The sequence below is a fragment of the Schistocerca americana genome, chromosome 3 (assembly GCF_021461395.2).
Source record: "Schistocerca americana isolate TAMUIC-IGC-003095 chromosome 3, iqSchAmer2.1, whole genome shotgun sequence".
Lineage (NCBI taxonomy): Eukaryota > Metazoa > Arthropoda > Insecta > Orthoptera > Acrididae > Schistocerca > Schistocerca americana.
The window spans coordinates 892,116,882-892,138,671 of NC_060121.1; the positions used below are offsets into that span (position 1 = coordinate 892,116,882).

The window sequence follows — 21,790 nt, forward strand, 5'->3', positions numbered from 1 at the left end:
GGTAGTAGTCAAAGACAGCATGACACCTATGGACTACAAGAACATTAGTGTAGACCACCTGCACTCCTCCACGCTGGGTGTATTTCCAGATGGCGACGGCATCTTCCAGCAGGAAACTCTTCGTGTCTCCAGGCTAGAATCGTGCTACAGAGGTTTGAGGAACTAGTGCTGATGTTTTGGTCGTTCTTCACCTGATACGAATACGATAGAAAACATCTGGGACGCCATCGGGAGTAATTTACGGGAACCGTATGACGTGTGCATAGACATTTACTGTCGCAGATTCTAGAAAACTACCAATGACTTGTCGAATTCACACGACGAAGAATGTCTGGGCTATCCTAAAATCACAAACAAGGCGCCTGCGGGAGTGGACATGAAAGCTACGGAGAGTCTTATCATTACGTCATTACGGTGCGTTGATCTCAGCTTGGTCCGATAACATATCAGTCTCAATAGATTTGGCTCTATACAACACTGAAGCGCCAGAGAATCTGGTATACGCATCCGTATTCAAATACAGAGATATGTAAACAGTCAGACTATGGCGCTGCGGTCGCCATCTGCTATATAAGACAACAAGTGTCTGGTGCAGTTGGTAGATCTGTTACTGCTGCAAGAATGGCAGGTTATCAAGATTTAAGTGATTTTCAATATGGTATTATGCTCGGCGGACAAGCGATGGGACACAGCAACACTGACGTAGCGATGAAGTGAGGATTTTCCCGTGCGACCATTTCACGAGTGTACCGTGAAAATCAGGAATCCGGTAAAACATCAAATTTCTGACATCACTGCGACCGGAAAAAGATCCAGCAAGAACTGAAGCAACGACGATTGAAGAGAATCGTTCAAAGTGACAGAAGTACAACCCTTCCTGCTGCACATTTCAATGCTGGGCCATTAACAAGCGTCAGCGTGCGAACCATTTAACGAAACATAATCGATATGAGCTTGCGGAACCAAAGGCACACTTGTCTACCCATGATGACTGCATGACACAAAGATTTACGACTCGACTGGGCCCGTCTACATCGACATTCTCGACTGTTGATGACTTTAAATGTGTTGCCTGGTAGGACGGGTCTCGTTACAAATTGTATCGAGCGGATGGACGTTAAGAGTTCATGGACCCTTCATGTTAGCAGGGAACTGTTCAAGCTGGTGGAGACTCTGTAATTGGGACGTGTGCAGTTCGAGTGATGTGGGACTCCTGATAGGTCTCGATACGACTTTGACAAGTGACACGTACGTAAGCATCCTGTCTGATCACCTGCATCCATTCGTGTCCATTGTGCATTTTGACAGACTTGGGCAATTCCATCAGGACAATGCGACACCCTTCACGTCCAGCATTTCTACAAACTGGCTCTAGGAACACTCTTCTGAGTTTAAACACTTCCACTGGCCGCCAAACTTCACAGAGAAGAATATTATTGATCGTATCTGGGATGCCTTGCAACGTGCTGTTCAGAAGAGATCTCCACCCCCTCGTACTGTTACGCATTTATGGACAGCCCTGCAGGATTCATGGTGTCATTTACCTCCAGCACTGCTTCAGACATTATTCGAGTGCATGCCACGTCGTTTTGCGGCGCTTCTGCGTGCTCGAAGAGGCCCTACACGATATTAGGCCGGTGTACCAGTTTCTTCGGCTCTTCAGTGTATGTTGCAATGCTGACTGTCGCGTTGAAGATAGCGTCATGAGACGTTTAGGATGCACAGGTATTTTGTAATCAGCAGTGCCGGCCCGGGATATCACGAGCATAATTTTAAGTCTCTCTGACTTCCTACAAGTTCCTGGTTCGAAAGTTACCGCACTTCGGCTCTAATATCGCCTCTTCGTTTCTAATCGCACCGAAGACGCATACGGTGCTTACGGATGCGCCGCTGGTGTTGGGAGGTAACGATAACGGCGCTTCGCAGAAGAAGGGCATTGGCGGTGGCAACCACGTGACCGGCAAGTGCGGGTGGCGCCGTGATTGCAGTCAGCAGTCAACTGTTAGTCAGCAGTCAGCGCTCGCAGCTGCAACGACGGCGCCAACACCAGTAGCACCAACTGCACCACCTCGAGCCAAGGATAGGCTCGTCTTTTCAGCGTCAGCGTCAGTAGCACCAGGTAGGGCAGGCGACGCTCGTAGCCAAGTGTAGGCAAACTACTTTTGTTTTAAAACCAATTTCGGGCCGCTGTCGGAACAAGGGAAAAACATCTTAATTCCTGAAATAACCTTTCATTTTTTCAGGGTTCCATTTTCCTGTTATTCTGTAAACTGCACTCCCCGAGTATTTTCGAGCTCATTTCACGGATTAATTTAAGGTATTATACTATTCCGCTATGTTTCTTTCTAGCCTTTAACGATTTCCATTTCTCATCTATATGCACTTACTCCTCGTTTTTTTGCTTCGAATCGAACAACTGCGACCTTTTATTCAACGTGTTTCACTATTTTTCTCACGCATCCGAACTATGCTGAAAATATTATGCATTGTTTTTCCTTTTCTAGTTACCGTCGCAATATTTTTCTTTCGTTCCTAATTTTACCGTCTTTTTTTTTAAAAAAAAAAGTACTCCTCTCGGTAATGAGACAAACATATTTCACACCGTTGTTCATGTTTTGTTATTGCGGTTTTTAAGATTACTTATTACAGTATATGTATATTCGTAGGCGCAATGCTGCAACATGACCTAAAATGGGTTAAAAATACGTTAATGCTGAGCTAAATAGAGGTTGCTGTCTCTTAAGAGCTATGAAACCTTGCATGAGTATAGGAATATGAATACTTGCTACATTCAGTCACACCTAAATTGTAATATTCTAGGGAAACTCCCCACAACACTCAGTGCTTTACAACGCAGGAGAAGGCCATTAGAGTAATGAATGGGAGTAAGAAGAGCGAATCATACAAACTACGAAATATACTTCCCCTGACGTGTATTTACATCGTAGAAGCACTCCTATTGTTTAAAGTACATTTCATTAACCAATGCAAAAGACTGTAAAGGAACGGTGATGTTGACGAACGTAATACAAGAGTGAAAAAAAGCCTCCACGTAATTCAGACCAGTTCTATACCCCATAAGAACACACTTAACATTGCTTTGAAGTTTTTTAACAAACTTTCTGAGAGCTCAAACATCATCAAAAATACAATGTTCTTCAAAAAATTCTTACAGTCATATTTACACATTGGTGTCCGCCTTCTGTTTAGAACCCTTCTGCTCCAGAACGGGTGGACATATGAAGTTGAAATTTACTTCACTTACTATGGACAATAGCCTCTTGGCGGTGTAATAAATGTAATCTTGTAAGTTAATGCACCCAGAAGGTATGGCCATTAATGCCATGTACTTTGACTCTCAGCGTACATTTGGTGTACTTCATCGCGCTTCATTTAAATGGACAAGCTGAGTGCTAAAAGTACATTTAGAATTATAACATATGTTTAACTCATGTAGAACTTCAAAATTTTACATACGCGAAAGATTGTGTAAAATTTCAATGTATTTAGTACTTTTACATCCGAATATTACGTAAACGGTTTTAGGGATTGAAACGAAGTTGGCATTGATAGTCCGCAAAAGGTCTAGTAATTTACCGTATTTGTAACACTAGTATCTTTTTAGGGTTCCTTGCCTAATTCGGTAAAAACGGAACAGTCATTGGATCACTTTGTAACCCGTATGTATGTCTGTTAACAACTATTTTTCTCTGGAATAGGTAGACGTATCGCGTTCAAATTTATGTCACTTATTAAGGTCTACTGTCCTTAGGCAGTGAAAATAAACCGAAGCTTCTAAGACAATGAATCGGGAGATACGACCATTTATGTCACTTATTTTAATACTCGCAAACTCACTGATCAAAGCCTGAAGAATACCGCCCTTTTACTTACAATCATGATATTTGACTAGAACCGAGGTTCCAAAGTACAACAAAATGAAAAATCTCGAAAATTGTAAATTTGTAATTGCATAACACGAAAAATAACTCCTTTTTCCACCTGTTGTCAGACTATCTATCTGTCCGCCTTCTGTTTAGAACCCTTCTGCTCCAGAACGGGTGGACATATGAAGTTGAAATTTACTTCACTTATTATGGACAATAGCCTCTTGGCGGTGTAATAAATGTAATCTTGTAAGTTAATCCATCCAGAAGGTATGACCATTAATGCCATGTACTTTGACTCTCGCGAATTCACTGATCAATATCTATAGGGTTCTTACTGCTGGAATCATAGAACTTGGGAAAAAGCAAGGTTTCACAGTACTACCAAAGAAAAAAATTCGGAAAACTGATTATTTGTATTGTATTTTGTAACACAAAAATATTTCTCTAGTCATTTGTTATCGGACTTCAAACGTCAAATTATCGAAAGTCTTGTAATCCCTGGGACAGATATCTTGCCGGTAGGGCCTGTCGATATCAGTAACAGGCAAAAATCGTCAAGATTCTGTATTCCATGAATGGACAAACTATTTTATAATTTTTTATGTTTTTTAATCATCAGTCTTCTGACTAGTTCGATGCGGCCCGCCACGAATTTCTCTCCCGTGTCAAGCTCTTCATCTCAGAGAACCACTTGTAACCCATGTCCTCAGTTATCTGCTGGATGCATTCCAGTCTCTGTCTTCCTCTACAGTTTTTGCCCTCTGCAGATCCCTCTGGTACCATGGAAGTAATTCACTCGTGTCTTAACAATTGTCATACCATCCTGTCCCTTCTTCTTGTCAGTGTTATCCACATATTTCTTCTATTCTGCGCAGAACCTCCTCAATCCTTACTTTATCAGTACAGCCTGTAGCACCACATCTGAAATGCTCTGACAGTCTTCAGTTCCTGTTTTCCCACAGTCCGTCGTTCACTACCATACAATGCAATGCTGTGCTCCAAACGTACATTCTCATGAACTTCTTTCTCAAATTAAGGCCTATGTTTGATTCTAGTGGACATCTGTTGGCCAGAAATTCCTTTTTCGCCAGTGCCAGCCTGCATTTGATGTCGTCCTTGCTCAGTCCGTCATCGCTTATTGTCCTGCATAGGTAACTGAATTCCTTAACTTGATCTACTTCGTGACCGTCAATCCTGATGTTAATTGTCTCGCTGTTGTCATGTCTGCTACTTCTCATTACTTTCGTCTTTCTTCGATTAACTCTCAATCCATATTCTGTACTTATTAGACTGTTCATTCAGTTCAGCACATCCTGCAGTTCTGCTTCACTTTCATTCAGGATAGCAATGTCATCAGCGAATCGTATCATTGATACCCTTTCACCTTGTATTTTAATTCCACTCCTGAACCGTTCTTTTATTTCCACCATTGCTTCTTAGATGCACAGATTGAACACTATGGGCGAAAGACTACATCCCTGTCTTACACCCTTTTAAAACCGAGCATTTCGTTCTTGGTCGTCCACTCTTATTATTCCCTCTTGGTTCTTGTAGATACTGTATATTACCCGTCTCTCCCTACAGCTTACCCCAGTTTTTCTCAGAATTTCGAACATCTTGAGCCGTTTTACATCGTCGAACACCTTTTCTAGGTCGACAAATCCTACGAACGTGTCTTGATTTTTCTTTAATCTTGCTTCCATTATCAGAACTTCTTCTCTGGTGCCTTAACCTTTCCTACAGCCAAACTGATTGCCATGTAACACATCCTGTCTACATCCATAATTAAGTCTGTACGGAAACGTCAGTACGCGAATCCTAGGCGCACCTCGACAACATTTCTTCATAGCAACATACTGAAGCAACTATGGGTTTTGTAACTGGTACAATTTAGTATTTTAAAGTTTTTCAACACCTACTGGAACAAGTAGCTAAGTAACATAACGCATATTAAGCACTGTACTGCCATCTTCGCATAATTGATTTGCCAATTTACAAGGCATGCGGCTAATACCTGTCTCTCATCCGCTTGAGGGGTAAACATCGCTGAACAGAGATATGAACCGGCTCCCCCGCCCCCCTTCCCGGCCCCCCGAAGCGAGTCCCGTGTCTCAATGGCCGCTCGGCTATGCAACGCGTCTGAATTAGTTCGGGACGGCTCGCCTGCCATTACGCGCCGTGCTGCTGAGTTGCTTACGGAAAAGCAGCTGATCGTGTGTTGAGACACGACGACCGGAATAGATTATCACCGGCACGTAGGAACAAGTAGTACAGCTTTACAAAATACTAAGAGAGATTTACAAGTAAACGTAGTATACTGACCAAGTTGTAGGTCGTTCGTGTTTTGTCTTGCTTCCATGATGGAATTCGGCATTTAACAACTCTGTTTAAAGCTTTAAAGCTGGTGCAGTCTGTTAAATTACACTGAGAAGTTGTTAAGAGAGCCAGGTAACAAATTGCAATAGTAATTATTAGGGTACAAAAATAATATACTGTTGTGTCTAAGCCGGCCGCCGTGACCGAGCGGTTCTAGGCGCTAAAGTACAGAACCACGCTGCTGCTACGGTCGCAGGTTCGAATCCTGCCTCCGGCATGGATTTGTATGATGTCCTCAGGTTGGTTAAGTTTAAGTAGTTCTAGGGGACTGATGACCTCAGGTGTTAAGTCTCATAGTGCTCAGAGCCATTTGGTGTGTCTAACATCATCAAGAATTGTCACTGTCTAAAATTTCACATCAATAACGTACATGACAAATTATGTACTACGTTATAGGACATATTTCACATCGTACCATATTAACTGACAAATATGTCAAAAATGGTTCAAATGGTTCTAAGTACTTTGGCACTTAACATCTGATGTCATTAGCCCCCTAGAGTTAGAACTACATAAACCTAACTAACCTAAGGACATCACACACATCCATGCCCGAGGCAGGATTCGAACCTGCGACCGAAGCAGCAGCGTGGTTCTGTGCTTTAGCGCCTAGAACCGCTCAACATGTCATTGCTATGAAAGTGCATAATATGCAGTTGGTGATAGGTTATAAACCCGCAAAACCGGTTTTGGCAAATAAAACGATTGCAGTGCAGCTCATGGTGTATCGAAGACGTCATTTAATAAACAGTACACTCCATTTTAGAACACATTAACTGTTATAGCTGCATAATTCAATTTATTTTGCCCTTGCACTTGTAACTTTCATCAGCTATCGCGTCTTTTGAATACGTGGAAACTATTGTCGTTCCATGATCTTGATAAAATGCACAAAGACTAAGTACTCAGTTAAAAATATCAGTGCCATCACTAAAATTCGATGAATGCGAGATCACACATATACATACCAAAGAAAACTAACAAATAGTATCGTGTTACAAGATCAACAGTAAATACGTGGGGCACGTCACATCGTTGAAATATTTAGGAGTAGTTCTGAGAAGAAGTATGAAACCAGACGATCACACAAAATCAATACAACCGAGGCCGGCCGAAGTGGCCGTGCGGTTAAAGGCGCTGCAGTCTGGAACCGCAAGACCGCTACGGTCGCAGGTTCGAATCCTGCCTCGGGCATGGATGTTTGTGATGTTCTTAGGATAGTTAGGTTTAACTAGTTCTAAGTTCTAGGGGACTAATGACCTCAGCAGTTGAGTCCCATAGTGCTCAGAGCCATTTGAACCATTTGAATACCACCGAAACCGAGTGAGAGGCTTAAATTTGAACGATAGGTTCTGCGAAAGTATAGTCCATGTCTAAAGGAAATCTCATACATTACGCAAGTACGACCATTTATAGAGTACAGCAGCGACTGAGAATTTGGAGCCCTCAACAAAGAAGTACGACAAAAGATCGAAAGAATTGACAGACACACTAGTAACATCATAATAAGTAGGCAGTGTCCAGGTCAAACAGGTCAAAGCGTAATGAATGCGCTCGATATTCTTACGAAGAAAGCGACGTTGCTCTCATAAATTCTGTTGAATAAGTTTAGAGATATGATTGATTAGGATGACTGACACATCTGCTGCTGCCATCACATATCTCTCGCTGGTATCATGAGAAAGGAATGAAACAGAATAGATAATTCTTTGTTTATAATGTTTGGGAAGATCAGTTTGGATTCCGGAGAAATATAGGAGTACGCGAGGCAATATTGACTCTACAACTTATCGTAGGAGACAGGTTAAGGAAAGGCAAACCTACACGTACATTTGTAGACTTAGAGAAACATTTCGACAACGTTGACTGGAATACTCTGATTGAAATTCTAAAGGTAGCAGGGATAAAATGCAGGGAGCGAAAAGCTACTTAAACTTGTACAAAAAGCAGACGGCAGAAATAAGATTCGAGGGACATGAAAGGAAAGCAGTGATCGAGAAGGGAGTGAGACAGGGTTTTAGCCTATTCCCCAATGTTATTAAATCTGTACATTGAACAAGCAGTAGAGGAACCCAAAGAAAAATTTGGAGTAGGAATTAAAATTCAGGAAGAAGAAATAAAATCTTTGACGTTTGCCGATGACATTGCAATTCTGTCAGAGATAGCAAATAACTTGGAAGAGCGCTTGAACGGATTGCACAGTGCTTTGAAAAGAGTATATAAGATGAACATCAACAAAAGCAAAACGAGAATAATGGAAAGTAGTCGAATTAAATCAGATGATGCTAAGGGAATCAGATTAGGAAACGAGACAAAGTAGTAGATGAATTTTACTGTTTGGGCAGAAAAGTAACTAACGATGGCCGAAGCAGAGAGGATATAAAATGTAGTCTGGCAATGGCAACAAAAGCATTTCTGAAGAAGAGAAATCTGCTAACATCGAAAATAGATTTGATTGTTAGGAAGTCTTTTTTGAAGGTATTTGTCTCGACTGTAGCCTTTTATGGAAGTGAAATATGGACGACAAACAGTTTAGATAAAAAGAGAATAGAAGCTTTCGGAATGTGGTGCTACAGGAGAGTGCTGAAGATTAGATAAGTCGATCATTTCACCAATGAGGAATTACTGAACAGAAGTGGGGAGACACAACTTGACCAAAAGAAGGATCGTTTGGCAGGACACATTCTGAGACGTCAAGGGATCGCCAACTTAGTATTTGGGGGAATTAGTTTTGTGGTAGGGGAGGGGGGGGGTGTAGGGGGTAACAGAATCGTTCAGGGAGACCAAGAGATGAATACAGTAAGCAGATTCACAAAGATGTAGGTTGCAGTAGTTATTCGGTGATTAAGAAGCTTACACATGATGGAGTAGTATGGAGAGCTGCATCAAATCTGTCTTCGGACTAAAGACAACAACAACAACAACAACAATGTTTGGTTACCTAAGAACTAGCGTTCCTTGCCTACACTAGTCAGTTGTTTGTTGAAGTTGGCCCAACATGCCGAAAACTAACTATAAATAACTATTGGTAGAACAAAAAGAGCTTACATGTTATTCAACCTTTAAAAAAAGGAACAGAACACTGATAATACTTGTATGAAGGACTCTCCGCAACACGTTGTACACGGTCCTGCGAAGTATGGATGTAGGTATGCTCTGGTCGGGCACCTTATTAACTCTGTACGTAGGTAGCACACCTCCATGGAACCACCCATTACTGCTGTTGCGGTGGATAAAACTGTTATGCGTTAAGATGAAGCAAAGAACCATATCGAATTCGTACCCATTCGCGTCAGTGGAAGCATGGAAAGTGATCACTGAAAATATTTTACCAGCAGCGTCATTAAAATGCTTTTTATTAATATTCAACGAAACACAGATTTGGCTTCGTTCTGACGTTTTTCTTATATTTTACACGACCTAGATTTTTGGTTTCAAGACCATTTTAAACTTTTACTGATCCAAATATGTTCATCTCTCCTGATAACGTACGTAATGTAGGATCCACAACCACCAAGGAAATCTAATGGTAATCTGGAACAGGGTGATCTGTTAAACTTAAAAACGTGGCCCACACACAAAAAGAACTACTACAGTATAGTACAGAAGGTAACTGAAAGAAATAGGCAATAAGATGAACAGCAATGAAACTTTTATTCAAAGACAACAATTACAACGCGGTTCAGGTGGTGCCCTGCACATTACAAGGCACAACATCTATAAACATAATAGGAACGCTATACAGAGCATTTCCGAGTAAGCTCTAAAAAATAAGCAGCCGCAACAGCAAACAAATTCTGAATCACCACGAGAATAAACAAAACCCATCGAAAATTGAGAAACTTCTCCGACACATAGTTCAACAGATAAATTATGTCTGCTCAAGGTAGGACAGGTAGAACCATATTTCCTTATTACGTATTATAGGAACGCCCCCTAATGCCCTCTGAAGACATCTTTCAAACATAAATCGTAATGCAGCGACGAGACATTAAATTGTTTGAATTGGGAACGTATACAGAGTTTTTCCTCACATTTGGTTGATGATATTAGAATTTGCTTCTAGCACAATATACGTTTATCCTCTCGGAAGATATTGTTATATGTGGAGTACAAGTTTCCGAATACACCCCATATTTCATTGCTACCTTTCCAGTCTCAGATCCAGTTTGAAACACGGGGTAGTCCCAGGGCATGCTGGGTAAATTGTTTAGAGTTTGAAAATTGGACAAGGATGGAGAAGGTAACCAGACCTAACACCAGGACTACTGCACTAAACAATAAGGAGGTATGTAGAAACCTAGTTTCTGTTTGCGGGACGGGGATTTGAACCCTGACCTTCTCACAATGAGTGTCCAATGCCTTCGACAATACGCAGCTTCGCCCAGTGCACCTTTTGCAACTACGCAACAAAGCTCTACGTCCCGACGAATCCGGTGATCGCCTCCCTAGCCTCTAGGAGAGCATGACGTTGGCCCACAAAATTGTGTCTTAGCCATTAGAAAAACCATGGTGTTGTCCGAACAGTTCACAGACAGCGAGAATTTGTGCCAAGAGATCATGTTCAGCCACTACAGATTCCTCGTGTACACATCTTTTCCACGACGTGTAGGCAAGTTAGCCGCTGTCTAAACACAATTGTATAATATGCAGCGGTACTGGTCTCTCCGGAATCTGTGTAACGGAATTCGCAGTACTAAAAGTTTCCTGCCAACTGTGTCATACGCACAGCCATCGTAACAACAAAATCAATCCGAAAAATACACTGGTGGAAAAAAAGTGGTATACCGGGAAAGACGTTACCGATTTTTATCCGATGACGGCTTATGCCACTTGGTAGATAGCAGATGTTCTGATAATGGTTTCAACGTCGCCCACTAACAGATAAACGTAGCGGCATAGCTACAAGTGCGGCATCTGTGTCTGCCCTTTAATAGCTAATGCTCAGAGCCAGAAGGGTCAGTGCGGTGCAAACGTTTGAGACAATCAGGCAACCATGCCACAGAGACGCACTCGTGCTTCCTACAGCCAACTGAGCCTTCCAAGTAGCTGGATGGTCTTTCCGGAAAGATGGACGTGCCGCGTCAGTTCTGCAACGATGCTTGTATCAGTGGTCACGTGGACATTCTCACAACCGTGGACGAGGTTGTGGACATCCACGCAGCACGGACGCTCGCCAGGATTGTCATGTTCCAACGACAGCAGTGTCAGATCGTACAGCTACCACAGCAAGGATATGAGAGCTTGTGAGGCCACACATTTCAACACGAACTGTTGCGAACCGGTTATTAACAGTGGGACTACGGACACGCACACCACTAGCCCATCTTCCACTCAAGGCCACTGCATCGACCTGCATGGCTCGACTGGCGCCGCCAGAGGATCACTAGGAAGATGGAATGGTGCACCGTGGTCTTCAGCGATGAAAGCAGATTCTGCCTGCACTCTAGTGATGGCTGTTTGCGTGTACGACGTAGACCCGGTGAGTGCTGTCTTGCACAGTGCGTGCTTCCAAGACACACTGGCTCCATCCCAGGCCTTATGGTCTCGGTTGCGATAAGCTACTACTCGCGTTCACCTTTGGTGTTTCTGGAGGGGACGCTAAGCAGTACTCGATACGTACAAAATGTTGTTAGATCTGTTCTTTTGCAGGTATTGCAACATGAATGTGATGTGTTGTTTCCACAGGATAATGCTCGTCCACACACTGCCTGTGAGACGCAATGTCCTCTGTTAGACGTGCAGCAACTTCTCTGGTCAGCACGATCTCCGAACTTGTCTGCTATCGAGCACTTGTGGGATATGATGGGACGAGAAATGCTTCGTGCAACTCGTCAGCCAACAACTCTTACAGGCCTACGTGGACAGGGCGAGCAGGCGTGGCATAACGTATCCCTGGACAGAATTCGTCAGTTGTACAGTCGACTGGATGCCATATCTATATCTACATGCATACTCCGCAATCCACCATACGGTGCGTGGCAGAGGGTACCTCGTACCACAACTAGCATCTTCTCCCCCTGTTCCACTCCCAAACAGAACTAGGGAAAAATGACTGCCTATATGCCCCTGTACGAGCCCTAATCTCTCTTATCTTTGTGGTCTTTCCGCGAAATATAACTTGGTGGCAGGTAAAATTGTAGTGCAGTCAGACTCAAATGCTGGTTCTCTAAATTTCCTCAGCAGCGGTTCACGAAAAGAACGCCTCCTTTACTCCAGAGACTCCCACCCGAGTTCCTGAAGCATTTCCGTAACACTCGCGTGATGATCAAATCTACCAGTAACAAAACTAGCAGCCCGCCTCTGAATTGCTTCTACGTCCTCCCTCAATCCGACCTGATAGGGATCCCAAACGCTCGACCAGTACTCAGGAATAGGTCGTATTAGTGTTTTATAAGCGGTCTCCTTTACAGATGAACCACATCTTCCCAAAATTCTACCAATGAACGGAAGACGACTATCCGCCTTCCCCACAACTGCCATTACATGCCTGTCCCACTTCATATCGCTCTGCAATGTTACGCCCAAATATTTAATTGACGTGACTGTGTCAAGCGCTTCACTACTAATGGAGTATTCAAACATTACGGGATTCTTTTTCCTATTCATTTGCATTAATTTACATTTATCTATATTTAGAGTTAGGTGCCATTCTTTACACCAATCACAAATCGTGTCCAAGTCATCTTGTATCCTCCTACAGTCACTCAACGACGACACCTTCCCGTACACCACAACACCATCAGAAAACAGCCGCACATTGCTATCCACCATATCCAAAAGATCATTTATATAGATAGAAAACAACAGCGGACCTACCACACTTCCCTGGGGCACTCCAGATGATACCCTCACCTCTGATAGTCAGCGCCTGCACTCCTGGCCGTGGAGGCTACGCTCTATGGGTGTCTCGGTATGGTTCTATACCTGGTATATCAGAAACGCCTGTGTTACTGATCTGTAAATGCAATCATTTCATGTTCTCCATACACACGGTTGCAACAATAAATGGCTCTGGCTCTGAGCACTATGGGACTTAACATCTATGGTCATCAGTCCCCTAGAACTTAGAACTACTTAAACCTAACTAACCTAAGGACATCACACAACACCCAGTCATCACGAGGCAGAGAAAATCCCTGACCCCGCCGGGAATCGAACCCGGGTGCAACAATAAATCTTGGGTGAATTGTAAGCCTCTAAAGAGGTGTACTAATGTTTATTTCTGGCAGTGTATTACGCGAACTGCTACTGAAGGAAGCTTATGGGTAGCTGTCGTCACAACTGTAGTATCAAGATAAAATATTTCTACTGAGCATGGAGACTAAAGTCAGTCCTACCGCTTGCAAGGTCTGCAATTTGTAATGATTTGCTGTTAGACTGATCGCAGGCAAGACTAACGAAATGAGTTACGGGCTATATTGCCCCAATCAAAACATATGTAAATTTAGAACGCCACAAAAATAATACCAAAACACCTGGGATAGCAAAACTGTTCCGTTGGAAGGGTTTCACGATACACTTAATTTAAATATCAAAGCTGGTCAGATCGCTTTTACATCCAAGCAACGCTGTAGAAATTACTTCATTTTAAACACCGGTTTCAAGAAATAGAATGGTCAACAATAACAAAACAGGAGCCATTCACTTAGGCATTAATGTAAGCACACTCACTCATCATTCGTACTAAAACAAATGTTACAAATACAAAATACTATAATTAGTAATGCGTTGGCTACCAGTTTCGCCTGATCTGCACTCGATGGACCACATCAGGAACGTTGTCATGTTCCAGCTTCAGACCTACAAACTACCGTCCGGTAATTTTTGAGAAATACGTGACCTGTAGGCAGACATCTGGAGCCACATATCACTGGAACCCTACCAGTGCCAAGTCTGCGTCCATGGCACGTGGAATTTCTGCTGTATTGCAAAAGTGGACCAATACGATATTAATGGGACCCGTCCCTCAACGGGCTGTCTTTTTACCGTTCTCTTCTCCCCCACAGCATTATTGATTTATAGAGGTAAAAACTTCTACAGACTTTTCGGATTCTTAGTCAAAGTATTACTGACAAAATCAGTTACATATTTTTTTTAAATTGCGATGTTGACAACAATATTTATAAAAGGATAAAAAACAGAACTTTTGTACCACTGGCCCCACAGCTTACATACACAATAAGGCTAGAGGCAACATTCAGGGAAGTATATATAGCGTGGCACCAGTTTCCTCTTCTGATACTGATCTGTGAAAAACGTACAAAATTTATCTTATTACGATAAATTTACTCAAAAATTTAGAGAAAAAACACTCACATCATTGTCATATTTTAGGATTTTCTGGAAATAATATATAAGACAGTTGGAGATGGCCGGGCTACACAGATATGTGCCGCAATTTTAACTTCAGTTATTTAAGAGAAAACTGTATCTGCACTATAAAAATTCAGGTTTCCGGTAAATCGCAAAAGAAAATTCAGGAACTTATTAGCTTACCATGATGCAGTGTTAGAATATTCACGTTGCATGTTCCTTTTCGTCACCTGTTTCTTTATGCCATACTCTTTCTCTTCATTCTTTTATTGATCCTAGCCTCTTTGGTAGCAGTTTCTGCTGCTCTCTTACCTTCGGTTACTCGCAGACGATCAATAAAAGTTAGAGGTCAAACCATATTCCTTCCAGTTTGCATATTTAATTTTCTAAGAACGCGGTGCTTAGAAATTGCAGAATCACTGAAATTTATTACTACATGCATTACATTTATCTTCAACGTTGTCATCCCAGTAAGTTCACTTCCCTATACAGCTGTTGAAACTGTCGTTAGGATTAGGTGACAGACTGTAGAGATATCTCATAAGCTGATTTGTATTTGCCATTTCCCTTTCTTTAGGGCTTCATTGCCACAAATGGAGCAAGGAATGCATGTGGGTGTATTGTATGCCAGTACACTCAGTTTTTGTAGGTGATTGTTGAACCAAATGATGTATGTGATTTGATGTTTCTATGAACTGGTTGCCTTGGATTATTTTTAGTATTTATGAAACAGAAAACACACATACTGAAATAGAACGACATAGCAGTAACTAAGAAACACACGTGTTTCAAATTCGGAAAGCAGGAAGTAAACAAATATACCACAAGAATTTTTTTTCAAATGAAGACATGTCTGAAGACCGTGGCTGATGCATGAAATAAATTGTTGATGGTACACAGCAATCAGCCACAAATTGATTTTACATCACTTTATTCAAAAAGTGCCAGTACTTGTTGAATAAAGTAACGTAAAGCCAATTTTTGGCTGGTTGCTGTACATCATCAATAGTTTATATCGTAATACCTTTCGCCGCATCTAAGCCACCGCCATCTATATACGCCTTCTAGAATGCACAAGTGTGTTTATGATCTATATCTAAAACCTGAAAAAAAGTAAGAAAATGAAGAAGACATCAAGTATTCTGACGCACTTTAAAATGACAGAGGGGGCATGACACCAGTGCAACATTACGTTCAAACTAAATTTACGAAGATAGGAAAATGAAAATGTCCAAAAAATATACAGTTTTGTAATCGGTATCAGATGCTCTTTCCTATAGAGTATATAGGCTGGGTCACTAAGTTTTGCCACCTAGAAAAACTCCGAAGGTATGATAGTAGCTGGGAAGTTTGTGGGACAAATGTTGGATGGGACAACGGGGGCATTAATATGACGTTGGTTTTTTGTTGCTAGGTGGGGTCGCTATAGTTTGGCACTTATTTTCTGATAGCAGCTATCGATATGAATGCAACTATGTGTAACAGTACGGTCTTTGAAGGTCAACAAAGGTCAAAAAGGTGGCATGAAAGTCCATTTCAAGAACGTGCTCGAAATGATGACCATTGGTATCAATGCAGTGCTGCAATCTTCTTATCATGGACTGAGTGGTATTCCTTATCATTTCGGCACTTATCGAAGCACATGCTCTGACAATTATCTCTCGTGTATCGTGCATAGCAAATATTCGCCGAATGCGGCGTATCCGTCTTACGTGCCATTGACATGTAAACACCATTCGACGGTTTCGCAATACAACACTGACAGGAACGGTAAGACTAGTATCGTAGAATCAAGCGAATGTGAATGATGTGTTCCTTCGAAGAACAAGTCGATATGCTTCTCATTTACGGAGAATGCTAACGAAATTCAGTGAGAGCTAGAAACTTATACGCTGAAAGGTATCCTCAACGTACTGACCTTACATGTCGTACATTTAAATATGCGTATTATAAATTGAGAACAACTGGATATTTAACGCAACGGAAACATATCCGGGAAAGGAAAGTTACTAACGAGGAAACTGAAATTGGTACTCTTGCCATTGTGGTTCGAGATCGTTGTGTTAGTTCGCGTCAAATCGCAAGGGAATCTGGTATGAGCCGGAGTAGTGTTGTTCGCGTTCTGCATCGCCATAAATATCATCCTTACCATATCAGTCTCCACCAAGAATTAACTGGTACGGATTGTATGCGTCGCATTGAATCCTGCCGATGGGCACCAAGAATTAACTGGTACGGATTGTATGCGTCGATTTGAATCCTGCTGATGGGCTCAACTTCGGATTCAGAGGTATGATACACTCATTAATTTGATTTTATTTACTGACGAGGCTACATTCACGAACAATGGAAATGTTTAATTTGCATAACATGCATTATTGGGCAACTGAAAACGCATGTTCGCTGCGACAAATTGCACACCAAAAACCGTGGTCGATGGTGTGGAATTCTGGAGGACATAATTATAGGCCCCTCTTTCATCGAAGGAAATCTTAAAGACAGGAAGTACATCACATTCCTGCAAGAAACATTGGGTCTGTTGTTGGAGAAAATACCTTTAGGAACATGAAACAGAATGTGGTATCAACGTGATACCAACTCCTCTATGGTGTGAAATAATTTTTGTCTATCTATTGAATCGTAAGCCTTTTTAAAATCTACAAAAATTACCACAGTGTTTCTACATCTTTTCAGTTGCAAAAGTTCCATATCTGTTCGATGCAAGATCGACCTTTGCGGAACCCTGCCTGACACTCCCCTATCAACTGGTCCGCTCGTTCCTCTAGTCTGTTTAACAGGGCCTGTGAAAGAATTTTGTATATTACAAGGAGCACTGAAATTCCCCCGTAATTATTTGGATCGGTTTTTGCACCTTTCTTGTGGAGAGGGTAAATTAATGCACATTTCCACTCTGCAGGTATTTGTTCAGTTTCCCAAAAATTTGATATAATTCCATGGGTTGCTTGTGTGAGATTATTGTCATTTAATTTTCATACTTCTGCTATGATTCCGTTTTCCCCTGGGGAATTGTTGTTCTTCAAAGAATTGATTATTTTCTTTACCTCTGTAAGTGATGATGGATTTGAATCGGGATTGGATGTGGGTTTTTCGAAATCAAGTTGTTCTGTCAGAGACTCGCAGTTGAGAAGTGAGTGAAAATATTAAGTTAAAATTTGTCAGTATATATATATATATATATATATATATATATATATATACACTCCTGGAAATGGAAAAAAGAACACATTGACACCGGTGTGTCAGACCCACCATACTTGCTCCGGACACTGCGAGAGGGCTGTACAAGCAATGATCAGACGCACGGCACAGCGGACACACCAGGAACCGCGGTGTTGGCCGTCGAATGGCGCTAGCTGCGCAGCATTTGTGCACCGCCGCCGTCAGTGTCAGCCAGTTTGCCGTGGCATACGGAGCTCCATCGCAGTCTTTAACACTGGTAGCATGCCGCGACAGCGTGGACGTGAACCGTATGTGCAGTTGACGGACTTTGACCGAGGGCGTATAGTGGGCATGCGGGAGGCCGGGTGGACGTACCGCCGAATTGCTCAACACGTGGGGCGTGAGGTCTCCACAGTACATCGATGTTGTCGCCAGTGGTCGGCGGAAGGTGCACGTGCCCGTCGACCTGGGACCGGACCGCAGCGACGCACGGATTCACGCCAAGACCGTAGGATCCTACGCAGTGCCGTAGGGGACCGCACCGCCACTTCCCAGCAAATTAGGGACACTGTTGCTCCTGGGGTATCGGCGAGGACCATTCGCAACCGTCTCCATGAAGCTGGGCTACGGTCCTGCACACCGTTAGGCCGTCTTCCGCTCACGCCCCAACATCGTGCAGCCCGCCTCCAGTGGTGTCGCGACAGGCGTGAATGGAGGGACGAATGGAGACGTGTCGTCTTCAGCGATGAGAGTCGCTTCTGCCTTGGTGCCAATGATGGTCGTATGCGTGTTTGGCGCCATGCAGGTGAGCGCCACAATCAGGACTGCATACGACCGAGGCACACAGGGCCAACACCCGGCATCATGGTGTGGGGAGCGATCTCCTACACTGGCCGTACACCACTGGTGATCGTCGAGGGGACACTGAATAGTGCACGGTACATCCAAACCGTCATCGAACCCATCGTTCTACCATTCCTAGACCGACAAGGGAACTTGCTGTTCCAACAGGACAATGCACGTCCGCATGTATCCCGTGTCACCCAACGTGCTCTAGAAGGTGTAAGTCAACTACCCTGGCCAGCAAGATCTCCGGATCTGTCCCCCATTGAGCATTTTTGGGACTGGATGAAGCGTCGTCTCACGCGGTCTGCACGTCCAGCACTAACGCTGGTCCAACTGAGGCGCCAGGTGGAAATGGCATGGCAAGCCGTTCCACAGGACTACATCCAGCATCTCTACGATCGTCTCCATGGGAGAATAGCAGCCTGCATTGCTGCGAAAGGTGGATATACACTGTACTAGTGCCAACATTGTGCATGCTCTGTTGCCTGTGTCTATGTGCCTGTGGTTCTGTCAGTGTGATCATGTGATGTATCTGACCCCAGGAATGTGTCAATAAAGTTTCCCCTTCCTGGGACAATGAATTCACGGTGTTCTTATTTCAATTTCCAGGAGTGGATTTGGTCATTTTTCACGATCAAGTCACTTTAAACATATATATATATATATATACATATATTTCGTCATTTTTCACTAGCAAGTCACTTTAAACATTCGATCGGAATGTTTTGGCGCATCAGTGTACATTTTCGCTATCATCGTCCTCAGTATCAATACTGTACGGATTTAAGGAAACATGTAAAATTGATTGTTCAAAATTTCTCAGCGTATATACCACACTATGTGACAAAAAGTATCCATAAACTACTCTGTAATGCGTAATTGCAGGCGGACCTGCCAGTATAATAGGTAGCGGGGACAGTTATGTTGTCAGCAGAGAAGTATGAACATCAGAACATCAGAAAGGGGCGGTCAGGATAACTCAATGACTTCGAACGTGGACAATTCACTGGAGGTCGTCCGAGAAACAGATCCATCAGGGACATATCAACCGTTCTAAAACTGGCAGAGCCGACTGTGAGATGTGTGCCGATTGTGAGATGGGCACGCGAAGGAACAACCCCAGCTAAATCAAGACCACGCAGATCTCATTTACAGATTGACAGCGACCGTCAAGCACTGCCAACAGTAACTGTACTAAATTGCGGAGAGCATTAATCATAAAGTTTTAAGAGTCTGATTTCTAAAAATAAGTAATGATCTCGCGACTTACTCTATGTGCATGTGGCGAAGTGACAGAGGGGGTACAACCAGAGAAATTGGGGCTCATACAGAGGGGGTACCAACGATTTTTCTTCCTGCTTACCAATCGCGTATAAAACAGGCAAGCAACGAAAGAATATTATTTACACGGATCTGCCGATTAGATCGGTGAAATTGAAAGCTGGATTACAGCACCTTATGCAGACAAGAAAACTGAAGCAAAATTCGATCTACCATTTTGAAAAAACTCCAATGTAGGATTGTCCTCGCACTAGATCACTAAAACGGATCAAAGTCAGCAGTTTAGCGACGGGACTTTGATTACTATGTGTGTTCGCCTAATCTGGATTTCCAGATATTGCAGCGAGCCGCAGTGATTTCCGTAACAGGTGACTGTGACGGTAGCCGCGACCAGGAAAACTTGACCGAGTTCCTATCACTTTGCAGCAGTACGATAAGGCAGTGCGACTGAGTATGTCAAACTTTATCTCCTTAAGTGCCGCGCCGATTATAAGTAGTGTTGTGCAAGGCACGCGTCTCCGTAGTGTGTCAACCGTTACCTGTACAGTATTTAAGAGTGAAAAGTGTAATCAAGACGTAGCCAGCCACAATGGCTGCACGGCGTTCTATTTTTCAAGCACGAGAAATAGGCGACGGAAGATTCAAATAGTTCAAATGGCTCTGAGCACTATGGGACTTAACATCTGAGGTCATCGGTCCCCTAGGCAACAGTAGTGACCTCTCCAGCACCCCAGCAAGTGGACGGCTGCATAGCACAGCAAACATTGCCGGTACTTTTGTCTGGCAATACTCCTCTGTCATTATGACTCTGAAAACATTTATTTACAGTATAATGTGCATTGACTCCACTTCTTGAGAGAAACTACTGCAAGCCTATAAAATTAATGCTTCATTGTTTTCGTAGGGGTCTAATGTAGTACGAATGTTTGAAGCTGTGTCGTCTCGTTGCAGCATGATGACTGGTTTATTCTTGTACCATTTAAACACAAATTTGACGGACAGAACTTATCAGAGTTTAACCATAGAATGTACGCCTTCACGGCCTGTATGTGCGATATTGCAGATATTTGTAAAATGGGTATTAGGCCGTGGTTAAAGGTATTCTTCTCCACCTGACGTTTCGCTTTCCAATGCTGGAGACATCATTACAGACTTGAACGACTCAAAAAGCAATTAAAACCTCAAAAAAGCTCTGCAAGCCGAACTGTTTGTACCTACAGGGTGACAACTATTCAATAACTATGAAAGAAACGTAAATTTGTTACACACTACGGCATGCAGTCTCTTTTCAACATATTGCGATATAGGTTATGACATGACCGATGTACCTGCCATCATTGGCTGGGATGTGGCGCAGAAGAATAGCGAAATTCTGCATGTTCCGCAGAAGTGTCGGATCATCGATGCTGTCGACGACCACCTTAACGGCTGTTTTCAGCTCAGCAATGGTTTTGGCGTTATTGCTCTCCACTTTTCTTTAAGGCTATGCCGTCCGGTGACACCACAGCGGTGTCGTGTGCGAAATAGCGGTCAACGGCCGGCGACACCACAGTGGTGACGTCTGCATAGTATCACTCAGTGGCCGGCGACAGCACGTTAGTATCTTTTGCATTCTGTTGGTGTTTTGTTTAGGTAACAATAAGTTACACACGTCAACAAGTGTTTTGTTTTTATAAGTACACTTCTGGCCATTAAAATTGCTACACCAAGAAGAAATGCAGATAATAAACGGGTATTCATTGGACAAATATATTATACTAGAACTGACATGTGATTGCATTTTCACGCAATTTGGGTGCATAGATCCTGAGAAATCAGTACCCAGAACAACCCTCCTCTGGCCGTAATAACGGCCTTGATACGCCTGGGTATTAAGTCAAACACAGCTTGGATGGCGTGTA

The 21,790-nt window shown here is 42.9% G+C and overlaps 1 protein-coding gene across 1 annotated transcript in view; it reads left to right on the forward strand.

The window, feature by feature from the left end:
* The first annotated feature begins 2,012 nt into the window (after positions 1–2,012).
* LOC124606478 (proton-coupled amino acid transporter-like protein pathetic) overlaps positions 2,013–21,790 on the forward strand; it is a 145,611-nt gene continuing 125,833 nt past the window's right edge. The window contains exon 1 of the mRNA XM_047138460.1: positions 2,013–2,119. The gene's annotated coding sequence lies outside the window, so the exon portion shown is untranslated. The remainder of the gene's footprint in view (positions 2,120–21,790) is intronic.